This window comes from Magnolia sinica, chromosome 9 (genome assembly GCF_029962835.1).
Source record: "Magnolia sinica isolate HGM2019 chromosome 9, MsV1, whole genome shotgun sequence".
In the NCBI taxonomy this organism is placed as follows: Eukaryota; Viridiplantae; Streptophyta; class Magnoliopsida; order Magnoliales; family Magnoliaceae; genus Magnolia; species Magnolia sinica.
Window position 1 is genome coordinate 81,062,501 of NC_080581.1, and position 23,032 is coordinate 81,085,532.

Consider the following 23,032-nt stretch of genomic DNA (forward strand, 5'->3'; position numbering starts at 1 on the left):
CATTAGTAGCCTGAGTTCTGTGAATAGTGAGAGCAGCCACACAGTTTCTGAAGTTGCATTTGCAAGGGATCTATATTCAGCTTCGGTCGACACTCTTGCTACAACTTTTCGTTTTTTTGAACTCCAAGATATGGCGTTTGATCTAAGAAAGCAGATGTATGTGGATGTGGATGTACGATCATCAAAATTGCCTACCCAATCAGCATCAGAGTATGTTGTGAGAGCAAAACTGGAATTTTTGGTGATGTGGATGCCATGAAAGATAGTTTGCTTCAAGTAGCGGAGGAGTCTCTTTGCAGCTGCCCAATGAGTTACTGTGGGGCAATGCATAAACTGTGAAAGTTTATTTACGGAGAAGCAAATGTCTGGACGGGTGAGAGACAAATATTGAAGACCACCAATGGCACTTCAAAACTCGATCCCAAACACTGAAACTACCCATCCCTCGATCACAACCCCACCATCTCCAACAGATATCCCTCTTATTGCTCTGATACCATGATAGAGTTTGAAAATTTTAACCCACCTATTTCTTATTGCTATCTAGAAGAATATATACAAGTATATAGAATAATTACGCGTAGCTGTTTAGCCTGAAAATCAGCTTAATCAGGTAGCTGTTACACGCAGCTGTTTAGCATAAAAATTAGCTTAATCAAGTACCTGTTACACGCAGCTGTTCAGCCTAAAAATCAGCTAAGAGTGATCTTGTGCTTGATTTGAGGAGTCCTCCGTTATAAGACCTTCATCCATCAAAATGCCTGACCCCACCTTTCTTCATTAATGTTGCTAGAATAAATTGTCAGGCCTATTGCTATTGGATATGCATAGGTTTTAGTCTTTTCCACCTGGCTTCATCTTTCAATGGTCTGATCAATGGGCCTCACCTTGGATGAAAACGTACGTGAAAGCTTTACAAGGTATGAAAGAGTGAAACTGTGAATATGGATGAATGTATGTTACCCGTAAAAATATGGCTAGGGGTATATTTTTGTGTCCACGGTAATAGTTGTGTGGCATCCAAACTGTGAATCTAATGAGGCCCATCATGAAGATGTTAACAAAACACAATTATATATGGTCGTATATGACCGGCACCGAACGTGGAAGTAGTGCATATGGACATATATGACCATAGTGTAATTACCAGCTGATCATCTCCCGAAAGAACATTTTTTTTCCCTAGAGATCCCCTTGCCTCAATTGCGGTTGAGGCTCAAGTTTCGATCGCCAAATACAAACCGTAGGATTAAATCGAGAGTTTGAGGTAAACTGGTGAAGGAAAAGTTTCTTCTACTTGTCTTGCCACTTAGGATTTAGAACCGTCCACTGAAGCCCACAGGCGGATAGGTCCAATGATCAACTGTCCATGTCACGATCACCATCTGCGTAGCTTTCTACGATAACATGAGTAGATCGATAGAGCTCTGATGTGCATGACACGTTGATTCCTTTGCTTCTCTTCTCATTTTCATGTCACATGCCAGTCTTCCTACCTGTCGGCATGCTGAAAACCATACCAACCATAGAATTAAATCGAAAGAGTTTGAGATTAACTATTTAAAGCAGTTGCCAAAACTGACCAAATTTTAGTATTTAAAGCTTATTATTACTATTGTTGTTGTTGCTATTATTATTATTTATATATAAATCAGATTTCCCACCTGGATGTAGGTAGGATATGGGATGGACTTTCACCTCTTATCCTATCTTAGATGTGATATGAGCCGTTGTGTTCTCATCACTTCCACATAAAAGCAATGACCTCATAATCATCCCAATCTTTGAGTCTTGGATTTTCATATTACCCATTAGAACTTTGCTTTTTAGTGTTTAGAATTCATATTCATACATAATATTGCCTTCAACAAATTTTTCTTAAGATGGATTAGATTTAGATAATTTTATGGATCATGCCCTAATATTGATATGACAAAACTGGTGACGAGAGCAGATATCAAATAGACATATAGACATGGCCAGTGGACCTTACAAAGCTTTTGGTTGTGGACCCACTTAGGATGTAGTGTATGTCATCAATTAGGACCTACATGCTGAGATGGTCTAATAATCTAAACCGTCCAAATTCTTATTACTACAATAAATAATGTATACTCCTATGATCACTTTTCATTTATGATCCTAACATTTGATTTTTAGGATTGAATACTAGCCATTGAAAATTTTCCTTCCAAACTTTAAGGTTCATGTATAGACAGAGACAGTTGTAATATATACTTTCAGTATAATTTTATCATGATGGCTTTCAGAGAATGGAATCTAGAACGTGTTTTTAGCGCAGGACAAGTAGGAGGAATCTACGGTGTGAACATATACTTCAAAGTTAACATGTTAAGCACGTCAGACCTCTATCAATTTAGTCGCCAGCCAGTGTAAGAAACTATGCAGATGGTGACCATAGAAAGACCTTCATCCATTAATTTTGATAGAATGCATTGCCAGCATATTGCTATTAGATACGCCTAGGTTTTAGTCTTTTAAGCCTGCTTGGTTCATGGATTATCATAGTAAAGTGGCATAAAACTTACATTATTATTATTATTATTATTATTAATAACCTTTGATTGAATATTGGGTCAAATCATTGTAATCTTTGGGAATCATGCACCGCATGGCATGGATTGGCATGGGTGTGTTGATGTGGCATAATTTTATAGGTCCCATCATGATGTTTGTTATATGCGCACCATTGATCCATCTTGCATGATCAGTTTATGAAATGAGACAAAAATTGAGGTAGTTCCAAAGCAGAAATGGACCACACCACAACTAGGAGTAGCGGTGGATCCTTACTCTTGCTCGGGTGGTAGACTCTCAGGAGTTTCAAGACCCGGTCAAGAGTTCGAGCATCCATAGGTGGTGAAATCCCACTACAGCGTGAGTGTGTGTTAAAATATTATAAAAAATAAAAAATAAAAATTAAAAAAAAAAATAAAACTAGGAGTGGCAGTTGAACACCTGTCATTGAAAACTTCTTGAGGTCCACAAAAGTGTTGGATCTTTCTCAATTTTAGGACATGACATAGAATGATATTGAAAAATGAATATATGGTGTAGTTTTGTGTCCACAATAATAGTGTAACATCCAAATTATGAATCAAATGGGGTGGAAAGATGGGATGCACCAACAATCATGCTGATAAAAATCTTACATGGGCCACGCCATATGAAGCAATGTAAAAACATGCCCAAACCTCCAAATTCAAGCAATGTGGCAAATTTATATTTTGATTGGATTTGTTTTGGACATCCATAGAACATGAGGTCCATCATTATAAATGGTTTAGATCATTGAAAAGACCATGAACCAAGCACTAACGACCCACCATATCTTACTGCAACACACCTTTGATGTACTCCAGCAAATCCTGTGTTGATTCTTTCCGGAACTCTCTTTTCTTCTCCCTAGTACAAGAGCACATATGACTTCAACTGTACATGCTATTAAGTCCTTGCAAATGACTTGAACATTGGAATAAAAGAGGGTTAATAATTTGATAGATGGATGTTGTCTTTGCATGGTTATCATCTAAACAACTTTTCACACTATCGTGACTGTGGTGTTAGGCATGATTATAATGTCTATACCATATAACATTGCCCCTTTCCTTGTACTTCATTTTTACATGGCATTCCTGTGGGCCCCACTATAATGTATTTGTTATATCACATAGTCCATCCCAATTTTCCGATCATTGTAGGACACATGATATGAAAAATGAGGTAAATCTAAAACTCAAATGGACCACACCACAAAAAGTTGTTTAAGTGAGTGGCATATGATACACGTGGCAACCCGTACAGATGCACGGCGTGTGGGTCCATGTGTGGATGGGTAGGGGAAAAGAGAAAGGAGGTGGATTGGGTTGGGTTTTGATGGGTTTAAAAGAGTTGTAAGGGAAGGAAAAAAAGGAAAAAAAAAAGAAGAAGAAGAAGTGGATTACCTTGTTGGAGAAGAGACAGGGGAAGAAAGCACCTTGGAGGAATCCACCACCAAGCAAGCCTCTACCCTTCCACAATTCAATTGGAAGGGAGGGTTTCTCACAAACCCTAAAAACAAAGGAAAAATACCCTTTTAACACAAGGAGCTTTTTTCTTTTATTTTTTCCAGCTCACGTCCACCCCTCCTTCGCTTTTATATTAAAACTTCAAAAAAATTACAAATATGCCACTCACTTAAGTGACATAGCCCGCCATCCAAAATAAGCAAAGTAAAACACTTACCATCAATCTTAACCATCCAATAAATTCTAAAAATAACAAAAAACATAAATGAAAAAAGATCAGAATTCCAAGGGGCTTAGATCTAAAAGATCTGGTGGCCTGATGGCCTGATTGATAAGATTCAATGGTCGGATCGACACAAAATAAAAATTCTATTGCTAAAATTGTCTCCTAAGCAGCCCACACGCATCATCCATAAGTGGAGGTCTTCCTAATGCATGTGGGGTCTTCAAAATGGCCCAACGGGCCCCATCTGGAACTCGTCTCCCATCCACAAAGAGAGCTGCCCTGATGTGGCTGGTCGCTTCCATCTCTGGTACCCCTTAGTAGGTTCTCCGATATCCCCATCAATTATGTTACCATAAACATGTTCAAAAGAAAAATTGAATACATATTTGGAATATGTACTTATTTTGAATTGTCTATATATAAATATATATATTTCCAGAATTTTTCAAGCAAAAAGAATTTTCAACCGTTAAGGGAGTCATAGCTAAAGAATTGTATAACGGTAATGGTGACTGTAACATCCACCATCCTCACCTTTACGATACGGGTTGTAACTACCGTTATAGTCTCTCTCTCTCTCTCTCTCTCTCTCTCTCTAATTGAAAGAAAAAAAAACCTGCGAAACCTGTATCGGCCTCTATCATGGACCGTAATGGGGCCGTTATGGCCTTTACATGGGGCGTAACATAGGCTTTACAGGTTATTTTTTCTATAATGGCCATTATGACCTTTTTGACCCCGTAATGTGTAACAGTTGTCAGTGTTACCTTTACATAATGGTCTTTATGACCCCATAACGGTTGTTACGACACACCATGGTCATAGCGGTCGTTACGCCCACGTATTCGCCGTTACGGCCAATACCCGTATCGTTAACGATGGTGATCATAACCGCTACTGTTACTGATACAAAATACCTTACTCCCCATAGATAAGGAAACTATCCATCGTTCTAAGGATCGCATGGTTTTTGGTTATCTAATCATGTGAATAGTCAACCACTTCACAGAAGGTTAATTAGTTTGCATGAGCTAATAAATTCTTTGAAATCCCTTGATCCGGTGAGCTTGCTTGAGCATCCGAGCTTTTTTGAGCTTGAATCTAATCACATTGAAGTTGCCCCCAATACACCATGGGCCTTCCAAACCTGCTGTTGATTGACTTTTCCTCACTTCAAAAGTCGGCCTTCAAACTTCTCTAATAGGCCCTTGTACATCTGATACCACCTAGACTCTCGTGTCCGTAGTCCGTGATGGGTGCCATTTAGAGAATTATTGGTGGGTTTTGAATTTCTAAAGTAAGTGGGGTCTGGGTTTTGAAGGTATTTGGTGATCATTGGTGGGTTTTGATTTTTGGACGAAATGGGTTTTCTGTTCGAAAGGTTTTTGCAGATTATTGGTGGATTTTGATATTTAGGGGAAATGAATTTGGATTTTAGAGATTATTGGTGGCTTGGACTTTTGGAGGAATCAAGATTTGGGTTTTGGAGATATGTGGAACTATTCATCGATTTTGAGTTTAGATATTTGCAATGATTTGGATTGGGGTTTCAAAATATATTTGGACATTAGCATGTTTTGGTTTGAATCTTTTTGATATATTTGCAGCTTGACTTTTAGGACTTCTGATGCAAGACTAATGCATGAAATCAAATAATGTGTGAGATTAATCAACAAAATTAAATTAATTAATAAAAACCACAAATCCTGCTAACATTATCACAAATATCAAGCTTCTAAGAGGAAAGCATGCATAGTTTAAGCATAAGTTATCAAGTGTCGTCATACATGATCATTAATGTAACGTCTCGGAAAAATCTATACAAAGACCCGAGTACCACCTCAGGCAGAAATCACTAAGGACCGAATCCTTTAGAAATTAGACGAAAATTAATTAAGTGCTAAACTGAATTAATTGGTGAATTAGTTCAAATCACTTTCTATACGAATTACAAGATCCAAAACCAGCAGAATCGCTAGTTCTACGTTACCTAAAAACCTAAGATCAATCTCAAAACCCAGTTGCTCATGAGAGCACATTGAAACTCCGTATCGGACCTGGACCGCGCGTCGATAGTCCGATTAACGCGAAACTATACGGTTATGACCGCCTTAATGGGCTTGACAACCATCTTGGGAATCAAGTCCAAATTGTATTCAGAAACGCATAACTTGAGCCCGGAGTGAAGTGTGTGAGAAACGCAAATATCTTTAGAAAATGAACTCAAACTTAAGTGAATTGGGTCGTTCGCTTGCAGACCAAATTTAAGGTTTCAGATCGTCAGATTCTGACCCAACTACACCATCGGATCAGGAAAATTTCCCAACACATGTCAGTGTACTTGTGGCCCTGATCGAGTGACGATGACCGTCGAACTGAAACTGGTCCTCCACGATCGATCTACAAATCCGATCGGACCGAAATCTTAATCTGACATAAATCCATTATTAAGGAACTTTCTCTAGATCGTATGCGAGGTATGGACCTCCAGATGAGCTCCGTTGGCCCGAAATAGACGACCTTTGGCTATAACCTAAGTATACCATGGCCCTAAGGCCATTGACATTAGTTCTGGGCCTATAAAAGGGCCTTAACCCACCCCTCTCTCATTCCATACGAATTTCCTCCAAGCCCTAGGAGAGAGAAGAGAGAAAAGAAGAGAAACGTGTAAGGAGAAGAGTGAAGGTTAGGGAGATTGAGGCGGTGGTTCTCTCGTACAACTACACGCCCTAGATCGCCTCTCTGCTATGCTACTCAACTCGTTTTGACTGTGATTTGGGTAAGGAATCCTAACCCTAATCTCCTTTTAGGAATCCAAATAGAAGAATCTACGAAATAGCTAACCTATCTCAATGTATAGGTACTCGTTATTTCGTATTCGGGAACATAGGATTCAAATTGAGTTCGATACGAGTATACTGACGAAAGGTGTGGACTATAAACGTTTAGATTATGGTTTTCAAGGCTTTCAATGTCAGTTAATGATTTATGACTGGCTTGATTGTTGTCACATGTACTTAGATTCGATATTTTCTGTATATTACACATATATATGTACTATGTTGAATATAATGCATTCCATGTGTTTATTGAAATCTTTAAATGAATATGGAATCATGATTTGTGCTTGCCATGATTATTGATTGAGAATAAATTATTGTTGTATGTGTGGCAACTCCTTTGTGAAAGGATTTGCTATAATGTATGTTTTAACTAATTTATTACATGTATGTTAATATGTGTAGTCTAAGTGTTTGATAAATTGTCTAAATGAGAAAATGCTTATTAAAATGTATTTAATGAGGGTGTTGAGATAGGATTCTCAATTACCTTATCTATAGTTATAGTTTCCTTCATACAACCTATCTTGCTACTACGTGCTTTATGGATAAAATGCCTATGTACGATAACATGTGCTCAATGTGTTTGGTAAATTGCTCAAATGAGATTTATATTTGAACTGATTGTCACATGTTGTTTTTGACTATCACATATGAATGCCTATTATGTTTGAGTATGATTGAGACTAATATGTAGTCCAGGCAATCGGTAATGGTTTACGACCAGTGGCTGAACTAAGTTTCACCACAACAGATACATTCGATGAATCCGAGTTGTACGGTGATTATCAACAGTGGTTAGGCCACGAGAAGTGCGTATGCGCTCCATGTCAATTAATTCAATGTGCGCTCGTACCAGTCGAGCTTGTTAAGTAACCCGATTGGCCTAATGTATGTTTACCATGTATGGACACTACTGATTGAATCTAAGGTACCACTTACTAGTGAAAAACCCGTTTAACCTTAATACCACGATCCGCTAAGATTCATGAGCTGGGCATGGTGGTATGGGACACCGTGGTGGAGCTGTCGGCCTACGCTGGGGTGACGAGCCTCTCCGTAGTGTCCAGTGAGCAAACCAAACTCGTAAGCCGAATACGGTGGTATGTGACAATGTATTCGAGTTGTCGACTTACGCTAAAGTGATGAGCATTTCCCGTAGTGACCTCGAGTATAAACTAGGCCTACGCCGAGGTGATGAGCCTCTTGTAGCGACCTGAACTTGCCTGTCCACTGTTTTTAAATCAAGGGTGACGTTGCCCTATAACTTGCCTATCGTATGTGATTAACTAGGATTAACGACCCTATATGGATCATCGTTTGAGAAATTGATATAAAGGGAGGTACCTTAGCTTCCCGAATTTGTTGTATGAATAAGCCTAAATAAATTACTTGACTAACACGACCATGCACCGCATTGCATGTGCTTTGGCGAGGAAGCGCACGTTTAGGGAGTTTGTCATGCGTGATCGTGAGAAGATGTCGTTGAGGGAGTGCAGGCGAGGACATGCATCATTATAGCATATTATTCCTGCATTAACAAGAGTATTTAGGACATTATAGCATATCATTCCTGCATTAATGAGAGTACTTAAGACATGATTGTTGTACTGCTTGATTGAATTGATAACATGTTAACCTTTGCCTTATAGTACCACTGAGTTGATCACTCACTCCTATTCTAGGACGGTGTTTTAAAACACCAACCAGACTCTGTTGTAGCTACAAGTGATGTCGAGGCTTACGAGATGGAGCCTAATTTTTATGATGACGAGGAGTTCTCCTACATGCAACTCTCTAGCGGGTCTATGTAGACCTAGAGTTGCGTCGACGGGGTTACAAGGATATGGATTAGATGCCATTACATTGTATTATTTTGTGAATTTTGAAGCTATACATGTAATTATTTAACCGGGTGACATGTTCATACTCTGGGGACTTACAACCACTTATATGCTTTATATACTTATCATAGTCTTTCGCTTGCATAATCTAATTGTCTCTAGAGTATGATATGTTGATTTAGTGTAATCCAATTCATGTTTAATGCACTAATATGGACAACATTTAATTATTATTATGTGTTGCATAAGTGATGCGTTGGAACTCGGGAGTTGAGCTTTTGCTCAACCCCCGATTTTCAGGGTGTTACAATTAAACATGAAAAACTAGGATTTAATGGATGTAGAGACGTCTAAATAAGTATATGGTTAGGTCTATTGTAAAGGGAAAGGTTTAATACTACCTAGGGTTGACTAGATTTGGGTGTGGGTGAAGCTAGGATTAGGGAAGTTAGGGGAAAAGGTGAAATTAGGGCTAAATTGAGGAATTAGATGAAGGGATTAAATGATTTGGGAATTATGAGATGTAAATTAGGGTTTTGGATGTAGGGAATCAGGGATTTTGGGTTAATTGAAGGATTTGGGGAACCAAGGTTTAGCAAATTGGGAAAATTGGGAGATTTGGGGTATTAGGGTTAGGGTTAGGGTTTCGAACAGTGGATGAAAGGGTTTTGAATGAGAAATCAAAAGATGTAAGGGGAATAAAGATATGACCATATGGACCAGCCCATGGGCTCGCACGTATAGTTGTACAGTCAAATGTGTGGGGTCCAGTCGGCTTGGGTTTGGTTCGTAATCATGGGGTTTTGATGGAAATGATAATGAAGAAGAAAGGAAGGTGTTTGGAACGGTTATGGATGGCTTAGGGTGAAGAAAAGAAGAGATTTTAACAAAATACCTCAAATGAAGAAGGAAGACTCAAAGGTGGATAACTGGAGGCCTCGCACCCTCGTGATTGAAGATAGACATCACATCGATCATCGCTCCACATCGCACGGAACCAGTCTTCACATCTCATGAAGAAGAGAAAACAAAGAGACGTTTCTCTCTCTCTCTCTCTCTTTCTCTCTCTCTCTCTCTCTGAGAAAATCACCTCTCTCTCTCTCTCTTTGAGAAAATCACCATTAGAGAGAGCTTCACCACCCCCCATGGGGTCTTCAACATAGATACTCGCCTAGCCACAGAGAGATTGGGGCCCGCCTCATCCTCTGATACGTGCGCAAAGGCGTACGTGATGTGATGTCCTCATCAATTTCCTTGACAATTATTGAATTTTGCAGAACACAAGTTTTAGATGTTAAATTGAGCTAATGTTCGGTGAAGTTATTTCACCACATTAGAACATTTCATTCGTTAGGGTTAAATTTTTGTGTTGTGATTAAGGTTTTGGAAAATTTTTAAGTGTAGGTTTGTTGTTGCCTAATTATTTGAAAATAATTTGCATGTAAGTCCTTGTTTTGAGAATTATGTTATTTGGATTTGAAGTTTGGACATGGAACATGTTTCTCTAGTATAAAAAGTAGCAGGTAGGTTTTGCTTTTCAAGAATGGTTTTTGGGTTTTTGATGGTACTGGTGGCTTTTGATTTTGGAGGAAATGCAATATGGATTTTAGGATATACTGATTTGTTGTGCTCTTTTTATTATTTTATTATTTTTTTAAACACCTGTTCTATATATATATATATATATTCCCTTTTAGTTTGTTTGGTAACGTTGGGATTTGTAATGTTTTGAGTTCTTGAGATAATGAATTAGATTTGACTTTTGGAGTAGAAGTGGTTGGATTTTGATTTGATGATATTGATTTTCTATGGAAATTGATGTGGGGACTAGGTTTGGAGGGATGAGTTAAATCTTTGTTTCATTGTGGCTTTTTGATATTTGGAGAGAGTTATGTGGGAGTTTTAGTCACCTAGATCAATCACATGTTTCTTCATAGGACCTTTGGCTATGCACCAAACAATTTTAATATTATCATGGCTTGAGTTTGTGATGAATTTACTTGTTGGCCTGATACCTATACTGTACTGGTGATTCAGTTTTTGGACTGTTTTGAAAGAGTCCTCTTGCCTGATAATCATAGGAGAAATTCAGTGAAGAAATTCACCCCGACTTTTGATTCCAAGTATAACCTTGGAGTTTCTTTGTACTGCGCCACCCTACATGAACTCTTCTTTTATGATTCCATCCTATCATAGCCAACTACCAAAAATGTCATGAAACATTATTTGCATAACCCGAAGTAATGCGTAAATACATGAAAATAAATGGATAATTACTGACAAGTATGGCAGGCTTGAGACCATTTGCTACTTGTAACTTGCTGTCCTTGAGGAACTCTTGAACTTGGAGAGTGTTCTCATAACAAGCAAAAGACCAAATGATGCTATCCATTTTTTAACAACATTATATTATCTTTGTAACTGACCCCAATTAATTGGATAATCCTTAGATGACTATGATAATAATTTCTTTGCAATTATTGCTCCCATATATCCATGTGAATCTAGACAAATAGTTTTTTCGTTGTCTTGAAACTTGACAAATTTGTCTTTCTTTTAGTGATGTTTGGTGTTGTTGTCACTTGGTATTGATTCCTGCATGGAGGAATTAACATCATAGGCAAACAATGGTAATTAGTGTGTTTGTCGAGAAGAGGTTATGGAAATGTTTGTCTAATTGCAAGAGGAAGCTAATAGTCTCACGCAGCTGCCGGGCTCCCTTCGAGTTGCTTATCAAATTCTCGAGCTCCCGCGGCGGTCGGGCTCTCTCTCAAGATGAGGAAATAATTGGAAATGCGTATCTCTCCGCATCTTTGCCAACTATAGCGATGGCTAGAGATGGTGAGGCTAGAGAAAGTGAGTGGAAACTAATTACGAAGAGGAATCATATCGATAAAAAGAAAGATGTCAATAGCTACCCAACCCTCTTTGTCAAAGGTTTCCCAGAAGGTTGGCTACCCATCAACTTTGCAACAGTTTTTGGGAGAGCTGGAATAGTGATGGATGTAGTGAGACCTAGACATAAACAAAACGGATTTTACAGGGGGTTTGCTTTAGTGAGAATGAGTTCGGAGAGAGAACTAGCCAAGGCGATTGAGATTCTTCATTGCGAAAGCTTCGGGAGAGTGAAGATGCTAGTCCAGAGAGCAAGGTTTGGTTCGGAATTGAAACGTAAAAAAATTGCAGGCGAGTACAGACAGAAAAGGGCCCCAGCAGTGCGAAGGGAACCCAATCTGGATAGCTTCTATCAAAAAAGAAATTCTTCTTTCAAGGAGGTGCTCACAGAATCAAAGATAGACGGGAAGGACAGAGCAGACACCGGCCGAAAGACAGTATTAACCAATGAAGAGTCGTTAGAAGAATCAAGCGAAGTCCCTTATGTGATCATTAACCAAGATATCCTCGATCGCTCCAGAATCGAACTCTCTAATTCGGTAGTGGCCTTCATCAAAGAAGGGGCTTCTATAGCTCAAGTTGGAGATTAGATTTATGATTGTTGCAGACTTACATCGGAGAATTACATTATTAAACCGATAGGTTTCAACGAACTCTGGATCAAGGTTGGTCCAGGTGCGAAGCCAGACCTCTTGATTATGGTTGCAGCGTTGCACAAAGATGGACCGATCTGCTCCATTCAGACTTGAGCAGAATTCTCCGCATTCGGATACGAAGATGTGTGGATTCTCATTTGGTCGGTTCCCTTGGAACTCTGGAACGAAGACTTCTTCTTAGCAGCAACATCCCAATTGGGCAGTTTCATTGAAATCGACCCGAAGACAAAGCAAGGAGAGGAGATGGGGGTTATCAGAGTTAGGGTGCAACGTAAAAAGGGGAAGTTTCTTCCATCTTTCATCTACGCTTCGGCTGAGGGTAGAAAACTCATCCTTCCGATTCAATAGGAGAGGAAAGATGACCCAATCCCCCGTTGAGGAGACATTTGGAGGCCCAGAGGGTCTTAGGTATCGACAGACAAGAATAGCGAAGCAAGAGTTGAAGACGAAGGTGTACGTCCTCCCTGCTCAAGAGAACCACCCCTTCCGAGTGGTACTGGAAACTTGTGTAATATTGGAGTACCATACCGTTTGACAGACACACGTCGTATTGTAGAAGGGAGTAGTACTCCTATGGACGGCCGATTCAAAGCTCATCTCCTTTACCGATAGACACGTGTTCGAAGCAGAAGATAGATATCCTAGCCCTACGTACGCGATTGGCGACGACCCCACGTAACTTACCCGATCTCGAGATTCGATACGATTCTCAGAGCATTGGGATAGCGGCCGAGCCTGGCTACTTCGTAGGGACGCGTGGCAGATATCAAGAGAATAGTCCGGGTTGGGAGCACTCAAACCAGGAGGTTTGGAAGACGCAATTATTGAAAAGTCGGGAGGCACAAGATTGTTGATTTTTGAGACGCCGGTTCGGTTCCCCGATGCCAGCTCGAGAGTCGAAAAGCAGACTTGATACGAGCTTTGGGTCTGACAATGTAGCTTTAGACGCTGCAGACCCAACTCTCGATGCTCAGATTAATGATGGCACTGTTTTGTTGCTATTCGAGATGGAGACACGTGTTCGCATCTGTGATAGCCCGAACCAACACCACTCCATGTACCCGCTCTCTCTCTCTACTGAGGAAGAACTCTATCGCTCTCAACCAACTCAACCAACTGCTCGAAAATATGGAAGGTGAAGATCTATTAGAAGGTGATAGAGATTTTCAATCCTGGTCTTCGGATTGTGAGATCTCCCTTGTAAGTCTTTCGTCCTCTATAGAGGGCCTTTCAGAAAGAGGTCTCATTACCCTCTTCCACGAAGACAATGGAGATCACATCACAGAAGCAGAACCCCTTCAGATCAGAGCGGGGCCGGTCTTAGAAGAAACGAGAAGAACTCAACTAGTTAGAAAGGATTTTGAAGATCAAAGGGCGGATTTGGTCAACATCATCTAAAAGAAAAAATGGATTAGAGATGCAATGGGCCATGTGGGAAGGGCCATAGGCTTATCTTTTGGCAACTACCCAGAGGACTTTGTAGCCCTTTTCCATTGCATAGAAGCCTGTGGGCGATCGTTGATGGCTTCAAGATCTCCTAATAGGCCCTCCACCAAGTCGATTACCAAGAAAAAGCCTCATAGTTTGCACACGAGCCCCTGCTCGTCTAAGGGGGTTCGCCGGAATTGCATCAGAGGAGGTCCTTGGGGTAGATCAGTTTCCTAAATGAAGATTATTTCCTGGAATGTTAGAGGGGTGGGATCCAAACACAAGAGAAGGATCATCAAAGATATTTGTGGGAGATGCAAAGCGGACGTCATTTGTCTTTAGGAAACCAGGGTTTAGAATTTCTTTGATTCTCTGCCAAGCATGCTTTAGAAAGAAAAAGACGCGAAGTGGGTCACGCTGGATGCTATTGGACATGTTGGAGGAATCTCGGTGGCATGGAAATCTTCATCTTGGTCCGTTCTCCAATCCTGGAATGGATCATTCTTTGTGTCAATAGTCCTTAAAGAGATTGCTTCTGATTTCTCGTCTTATTATAGCAGTCTACGATCCAAATCAGGAGGACAAAAGGAAAGAGTTTTGGGAAGAATTGAATGAAGCTAGGTTCAAATTCGACGGCCTGTGGTGCATAGGGGGTGATGTCAATGTTACGAGATATGCGGCTTTCTCATGCGCTCTTCCATGCGCTCTTTCTCACAATGGATTGACGATCAGGAGTTGGTGGATCTCCCCCTGTCTAGATCCAGATTCACTTGGTCGAATGGTAGGACCTTCCCGATTCTTGCTAGGTTGGATCGTTTCCTCGTCTTGGTCGAGTGGACAAAAGCCTTCCCTCTCGTTTCTCAATCTCTCTGGCCGAGAGCTACCTTAGATCACATTCCGCTATTCCTTGATGCCGAATTTGATAATTGGGGGCCAAAGCTATTTAGATTCGAGATCTCCTGGTTAAAGGTTTAAGGTTTCCAGTCTATGATCAGGGATTGGTGGATAGGATTCAATGTTGAAGGGTTCGCAGGATACAGGCCAAGTACTAAGCTGAAAATGCTCAAGGAAAAGATTAAGGGGTGGAAAACCAATGATCTTGGGAAAAGGGACTTAGAAACTTCCCAAATTCTGGCTGAATTGCAGTCGATTGATCGCAACGTTGAAGATTCTCAGATGTCAATAGATACACTTCTTAGAAGAATTCATCTTACTCAAAGTTATGCAGCTAGGGTGTTTGAGCATGAAGTATCTTGGAGACAAAAATCTCGATCTTAATGGATTAAAGGAGATAAAAATACTAGGTTCTTTCACTATATTGCTAGCGCTTGGGCCATAAGTAACAAAATTTGCAATCTTATGGCTAATGGGGTTCGACTAGAAGATAAGCACAATATCTTGAAAGAGGTAGTTCGGTTCTATTCTGATCCCCTTCATAGCGAAGGATGGCAGCGGCCCAAGTTAGACCTTTTGCATTTTGATTGTATTTCTAAAGTGGAAGCCAAGGGTCCTAAAGGGCTGTTCTCGCCTGAAGAAGTTAAAGGGGTAGTGGACGCCCTGGGAGGAGATAAGGCTCCCAGTCCTGATGGTTTTCCGATCACTTTCTTTTGAACGTTTTGGGAAGTGATTAAGGAAGACATGATGGCTTTCTTCTTAGAGTTTCACGCTAGAGGTCGCCTTTCGACAGTTCTAGGGGCTTCCTTTATTGCTCTCATTCCCAAGTCTCAGGGTGTTGATTCGCTGAAGGACTTTAGGTCGATCAGTCTTTTGGGCAGCCCGTATAAGATTTTGGCCAAAGTCTTGGCGTCTCGTTTGAAAGGGGTTCTAGGCGACATTATTTTAGAAAACCAAAGCGCATTTATCTCGGGAAGGCAAATCATCGACAACGCTCTTATCCCCTACGAATGTTTGGACTTGAGTCATAGATCGGGATCTAAGGGTCTTCTTTGCAAGTTAGATATTGAGAAAACTTATGATCATGTTGATCGGGACTTTCTCCAATATATGTTGTCCCGAATGGGGTTCGGGTCCAAGTGGAATGGTTAGATTAAAGAATGTTTATGGTCTGCCTATTTCTCGATCCTCCTTAACGGTTTCTCGAAAGGGTTCTTTAGCAGCTCGAGAGGCCTTCAGCAAGGTGATTCGCTGTCTCCGTTCCTATTTCTCATTGTCGAGGAGGCCCTATCCAGAATGTTGAGATCAGGCCAAGAAGAAGGTATTATCAGTGGCTTCAGGGTTAAAGGTAATAATCTCATATCCCACATCCAATTTGTAGACGACACCCTCCTTTTTTGTGAGGCGGATTTTGATAAAATCAACAATCTGTGTACAATCATCAGATGTTTTGAAGCTACTTCGGGCCTTAAAGTCAATTTGGAAAAATCTTAGATGTTCGGTGTGAATTTGAAGGAGGAAGAGCTGCATCAATTTGCTGATTTCTTTCAATGCTTCGCGAGAAATTTTCCGACCACATTTGTCGGTCTCCCCCTCTGTATTGGCAAGCCCCCGAAGATTTTATGGGACAAAATTATTGATAGGTTTGAAAGGTACTTAGCCAGATGGAAATGCAGATATTTGTCGCTTGGTGGTCGGCTCACGTTGATTAAATCATCACTTTCGAATCTGCCCCTATACTTCATGTCTCTCTTCACATGCCCGCCCTTGATCCTGTTGACGCTAGAGAGATTGAGAAGAGATTTCCTGTGGCATGGGAAAGAGGAGAAGAAAAAATTTCACCTTGTTCAATGGAAGGAGGCGTGTGATCATGTGAAAGTAGGAGGAGCAGGGGTCAGATATCTGAAAGATATGAATGGGCTTTTCTAGGTAAATGGACCTGGAGGTTAGGGACGGAAAAAGGGACAATGGAATATGTTAATCAAGTGCAAATACAGTAGTTCAGCGGGAGGATGGTGGACCAAAGATTCCTCAACTTATCGTGCTTCTTGTCTTTAGAAAGATGTCTTATTTGTAAAAAAAGAGGTGCTTAAAGGAATTAAATTTGTTGTAGTGAAGAGAGAGAACATTCGGTTCTGGCAAGACACTTGGGTGGGAGATGTGGCCTTAAAAGGTGGTTTTCCTAATATATTTCGTCTGGCTCCTAATCCTGGTGCATCATTAGCTGACTGTTATTCCTTTAAAGGGGACGAAATTATTTAGAATCCCAGCTGCCGCAGAAATTTGCTAGATAGGGAGATTGAAGAATATGCAGCTCTTCTTGGGTGTATCAGCAGTACTAATCCAGATCTGTCTGGAGAAGACAGGCTCCTTTGGAGTCTCAATAAGCTGGGAAAGTTCTCCACTTCATCCTTTTACCGCTGCCTCAGTAGTATCCCCTCCCCCTCGGCTGATTTAATGACTCATCATGTGTGGAAGTATAAGTTCCCCATAAGATAGTGGTCTTCGGGTGGCTGGTGGGTAAGAAGAAGGTTTTGACCAAGGTGTTTTGTAACGGTAATGGTGGCCGTAACGGCCACCACCATTACTGTTATAATACGAGCCGTAACGGCCGTTATAGCCCCTATATCAGTCGTTTTTTATTTTTTGAAAAATGTCGTTACTGGACCGTTACGGCCGGTTTTTCTGTAACGGCTGTTACGGCCGTTTCGACCCCGTAACGTGTAATGGTTATGATAGTTATTGTTACGTAACGGCCGTTACGTAACCAATTTTGAATACCCTGGTTCTGACTGTCGACAATCTAAGAAAGAGGGGAATGATTCTCACAAACATCTACCTATGTTGCTTGACTAATGAGGAATCGGTAGATCACCTTTTCATCCAATGTCCCTTTTTCAAGCGGGTTTGGACGACAACCATATAGTGGTTTAGTCTAGCGTGGGTGTTTCCAGATTCGATGAATCGACTTCTTAAAGCTTGGCATGACCCTTCCCTCGGGAAGGAAAAGACTATTGTTTGGAGAATGGCCCTCTTGGCCGTCTGGTGGGCAATAAGGGAAGAAAGAAATGGGAGGTGCTTCAACAATATCTCTAACTCGCCGGAATTAGTCTGGTGTAGAGTTCATCATTATTTAGCTGAATGGGCCTCTATTTGTATTAACTTAGATGGTTGTAATCTTTTTCCTTTTCGAGGGTGATCGTCCCGCTACCTTAGCGGCCTGATCTCCTCCCCTTTGTTTTTGCTGGTTTTTCCTCTTTATAAAGTATCAGTTATCTCTTTAAAAAAATGGTAGTTAGTGTGTGGGTGTGTAAATATCCTTTTATTGATTATGGGACCCTTCAACGAAGTCGTAGAGGATCTCTCTCTCTCTCTCTCTCTCTCTCTCTCTCTCTCTCTCTCTCTTCTATTTGTTTAGGTGTAATATACCTATTTCCATTGAATAGTTACAAAGACAAAAATCAAAGCAGTAAAAGGATACAACCCAAAATTACAACCCAAACAAGGATGAAACCAGTGTTCGAAATATCAGTATCGCACTATGTATCGCACCCTTGGGATACAGATGCGTATCGGTTATCGCACAGGATATATCGTTTGTATCGCATAATTTATTGCACTTTTTGGGAAACATGGGGAAACATTGAGGAAATGGTTAAATTTTTTAATGAAACTCTGGGGATTGTTAAAAAATCCCTTAATACACACTTCTAAATCATAACATCTCAAAAAAAATATGCACATAATGAGTTTCCTTTGTATAAGGTCCTAAGCTATGAGATGTTTAACTGAACTAATGCAATTATATTTAAATTGGATGCATAATATTTATAAATATATCATAGTCATGTATGAAAACACAACCAATTCATTGAAAAGCAAAAAAAGAACTGAAGAAGTAAAATTTGAGAAATATACATATCAATGATGGGAACTAGTTGTGGTCTAGACCCACATAGAGTTGTCGTGCCTCATAATCATCATCTCCATCTCAATTTGGAAGTAGTTTTACATTCCTCCCATTGGTGTGGCCTACCATAGTTTTTTAATCAGGCAGCTTTTGTATGTACAGATCACCGGATGAACGGTGGATTTTACATTTATAGCATGTCAGATGGAAAATAAATGACATGGTGGACCCTGAAGTGACGTCACCAAGTTCTATATGGCCCACCATGATGTGTGTTGTATCCACACCGTCCATCCATTTGGAGATATCATTTCAGGCCATGAGAAAAAGAATGAGTTAGATCCAAAGCTCAAGTGGACCCAACCATAGAAAATAGTGGAGAGAGGGACGACCACCATTAAAAATTTCTAAGGGGCCACAAAAGTTTTCAATCAAGCTGAAATTTGTTTTTTCCCTTCTTTCATGTCTGTCTTAACTTATAAACAGGTTGGATCTCAAATAAACATCATAGTGGACCTTAGGAAGGTTTCAACAGTCGTCCCTCTCCCCACTGTTTTCTGTGGTGGGGTCCACTCCAGATTTGGATCTGACTAATTCTTTGCATCATGCCTTAAAATGATATAGCCAAATGTATGGACGGTGTAGATACAACACATGCATCATGGTGGGCCCCACAGAACTTCGTGCATCACTTCAGTAGCCAGTTTGGCTACGAAACCTGTCAGTATCTTCCGCGTTCGGACGTGGATTGCGTACTACCCCCGCCCACCCCTAGCTCCAAATGGGCAGTTCTGTGGGCGGGCCCACTGTGATGTATCTGTACATCCAAGCCATCAATCCCTTTTCTCAGATTATTTTAAGGCATGAGCACAAAAATGAGGCAGATCCAACGCTCAAGTGGACCACCCCAAATAATAAGCTTGGTTGCATTAAAATGCACAAAGCATTAAATGTCAATTGCTTTAATGCTGGTGGTCGGTGCTCTGTGGGCCCACCATAATGTATTTGTTTCATCCATTCCATTCATCCATATTTACGAATCATTTTAGGGATTGATACAAAAAATTATAGGGATGTAAATCATAGGTGGACCACACCACAGGAAAACAATAATGATTGGATATCCATCATTAAAATCCTCCTAAGGCCCCCTGTACTGTTTATTTGACATCATCTGTTGATTGGGTCCTAAAGACCCAGATGAAGGGAAGAAATAAATAGCAGGTTGATCCAAAGCTTTTATGGCTCCCAAAACGTTTTTAATGGTCAACGCTCATTCAACACTGTTTCCTGTCATGTGGTCGACTTGAGTTGTGGATATGGTTTAATTTTGGGCTCAACATCTAAAATGATCAGTAAAAACGGATGGACGGCGTGGATAAACCACATACATTAAAGGTGGGCCCAAGTGAGTTTAATGAGTACCATAAGAGTGTACTGAGTAACGCACCACGCACCGATCGGATTATCACGAAGCGGATTGTGTACAGAGTAACTCAGCGTACTGAGTAAACTCTGTGGGGCCCATCGTCAGTCATGAACTGTATCAACTCCGTACATCAGCTTTATAATATAATTTTAGGGCTTTAACCAAAATTTAATCATATCCAAATTTTAAGTGGACCACACCACCTGAAATAGTGTGAATTGAAGTCTACCGTTGAAAATTCTCGGGGCCCACAGAAGTTTTAGATCAAGATGATATTTGTGTTTTCCATTCATCCATGTCTGCGTGATCTTATGAACAGTGTGGATGACAAATAAACATCACCAAGGGCCTTAAAAATCTTTCAATGGTGGAAATTAATACTTCCATTGTTTCCTTTGGTATGGTCTACTTGAGCTTTTGATATACTTCAGTTTTGGGCTCAACCCCTAAAATGATCTGGAAAAACGTATGGACGGTGTGGATAAACCACATGAATTCACAGTGGGCCCAACAGAGTTTACTCAGTACGATGAGAGTGTACTGAGTAACTCAGTACGCGTCCCGATTTCCATTAAACCCATCCGCGCCCTTCTCCTTCACATTCCCTCTCCTTCACGAACGGAGCAACATTCGCAGCGAGGTTTCCTCAGTTCGGCTTGATTTCTCGCCGGAATCTCGGAAAAATTCCCACAGACGCTCTCCAATTAGCGAAGAAAGAGGGAAATTGTTGTCGAATGGCCCATCTCCGATCACTGATCTTCGCTGCAGCATACAGGTACTCTCTGATTTCTCCTCTCTCTCTCTCTGTTTTTTTTTTTTTTAAATTCTTCACATATACGCAGCTTTTTATGGTCGGTTGTGGCCATATCGACGATATATCTTCTGATATCTACGATATATTGGCCGATATCTGGATTTTGGGTTTTTTGGTATCTTCCGGGGGTTATCGCGAGGGTTTCATCTCGCAGGGGTGTGATAACGATAATATCGGCCGATAGTATCGATATTTCGAACACTGGTTGAAACTATATAAACATTTACATTCTTAACCCAGGTACCCATTCTAATACATTTCTTTTGGATTTTCAAACTACTACTTCCCATGAGCCTTGTTTGTGTTGGAAGCATCGCCTATTATGTTCCACCCCATATATTGTAAAAAACTGCCAACAAGACCAGGCACCAAATCACTAACTTTTCCTTAGAAACCCGTTGTGCTAAGCCCAAAGTGAATCTACTCCTGATTGTGACATAACCCAGTTAACACCAAAAGATGTTACAAATGCGAGTCAAACTTGCTGCACAAAAGGGCAATGAATGAAAAGGTGATCTATCGATTTTGCATTGTTCATACACATTTGGCAAATGTTGGGGAGGATCATAGACCTTTTCTGGAGATTGTCTATGATTAAGATTTTCTTTTACCCAACTAACCAAACAAAAAAGCCACCTTGGAAGGTGCATTGTAGAACCAGAAAGTATGAATGAAATGTTCTCATCTTCTTTACCTCCCCCCTTGCCTGGACACCATATTTGGAAACTATAATTTCTTTCCACAACTTGCGCACTTCGGATCCAAATCTCCACTGCCACTTTCCTAGCAATGCCACGTTCATAGACTCCAACACTCTAATGTTTGCCCCACATCGGAAAATAAATTGCACATCTCTTCTCACTTTATTAAGTGGAATTTATGCTTTTCTTTGGCCTCTCTTTATAAGAAGTCATGCCTTAACTTTTCCAGCCTGTCCAAATCTGACTTCAGACACTTCAATAAAGACATGAAGTAGAGGGGAAGGTTAGAGCTGCGTTGCTAAGATTGATTCGACCTCCAATTGATAGATGGCGGCTCTTCCACGTCGTTAACTTCCCCTCGAACCTTTCAACTACCCTACTCCACAAATGTTTTGCCTTTTTTCCTAAGCATCGCCAAAGGCCCAAATAAATGGATAGAAAAGATCCAATTCCACACCCAAATACATCTGTAGAAGTAGATACTTCCTCCTCGGATAGCCTAATGCTTAGCTTCTCACTTTTTCTAACATTAATCATTAGTCTTGACAGGGACTAAACCTTTAGTCCCCCGCTCATTAGATGAGCTGGTGGAGATAGTGTAGTATGTGTGAGTGATCCAGGGTTCTACCCTTAGTAATATTACCTTTCAAAATAAAAACAAAAAACTTTAGTCTGGACACCTCTTCGTAACATTTCAAAGTTTTCCTTAATTATTCACCATCAATATTTCTGCATCACAAAATAGAATTGTATCATTCGCAAATTACAAATGAGATATCTAGTCCCCCCCTTTTTTTTTATATGACAATATGGTGTCCCCACTCCCTTTTAGGTGAAACTAACTCTCGTGGATGCACACAATCACCTGCAAACCACGTGCATCGGGTAATCCCGGGGAGGGGAATCGAACTCGCGTCCGTGTGGAGCAAACCCACGGTGCTAGCCATTCGCAAAAACCCTGTGTGGGTTTCCAGTCCCCTTCTTGTGATTCTTTAAAACCGGAGATAAGACCTGCCTCTTGACCTTTTGCTAACATTCTACTTAAAGCTTCCTCTACCACTACGCATTTCAGGCCATTATTAACGTTAGCTGCATGGAAAATGTGCCCTAGCCCAAAAATTGGGCTGGTGCACTGATTAGGTGGAAGCTTCATGTACATTGAATATGCACTGCCGTTCATACTTCCATAACCGTTCATTTTTCTGGAATGCATTGGCTCTCCATGACCTGCATGAGTTTTGGGCCTAGGGTGCATTACTCGATAATAGAAAAAAGCTTTTATCGTGCACATGTGGGTGGCATGGGCATCTATGGAGCACTTGTTCTTGGTGTCTAAGATAGGTTCGTTCCTCATCATCGTCTAAGCC

General features: G+C 40.6%; 1 protein-coding gene across 2 annotated transcripts in view; it reads left to right on the forward strand.

Moving 5' to 3' along the window:
* Window positions 1-23,032, forward strand: part of LOC131255846 (altered inheritance of mitochondria protein 32-like) — a 66,756-nt gene that overhangs the window by 36,074 nt on the left and 7,650 nt on the right. The window lies entirely within an intron of this gene.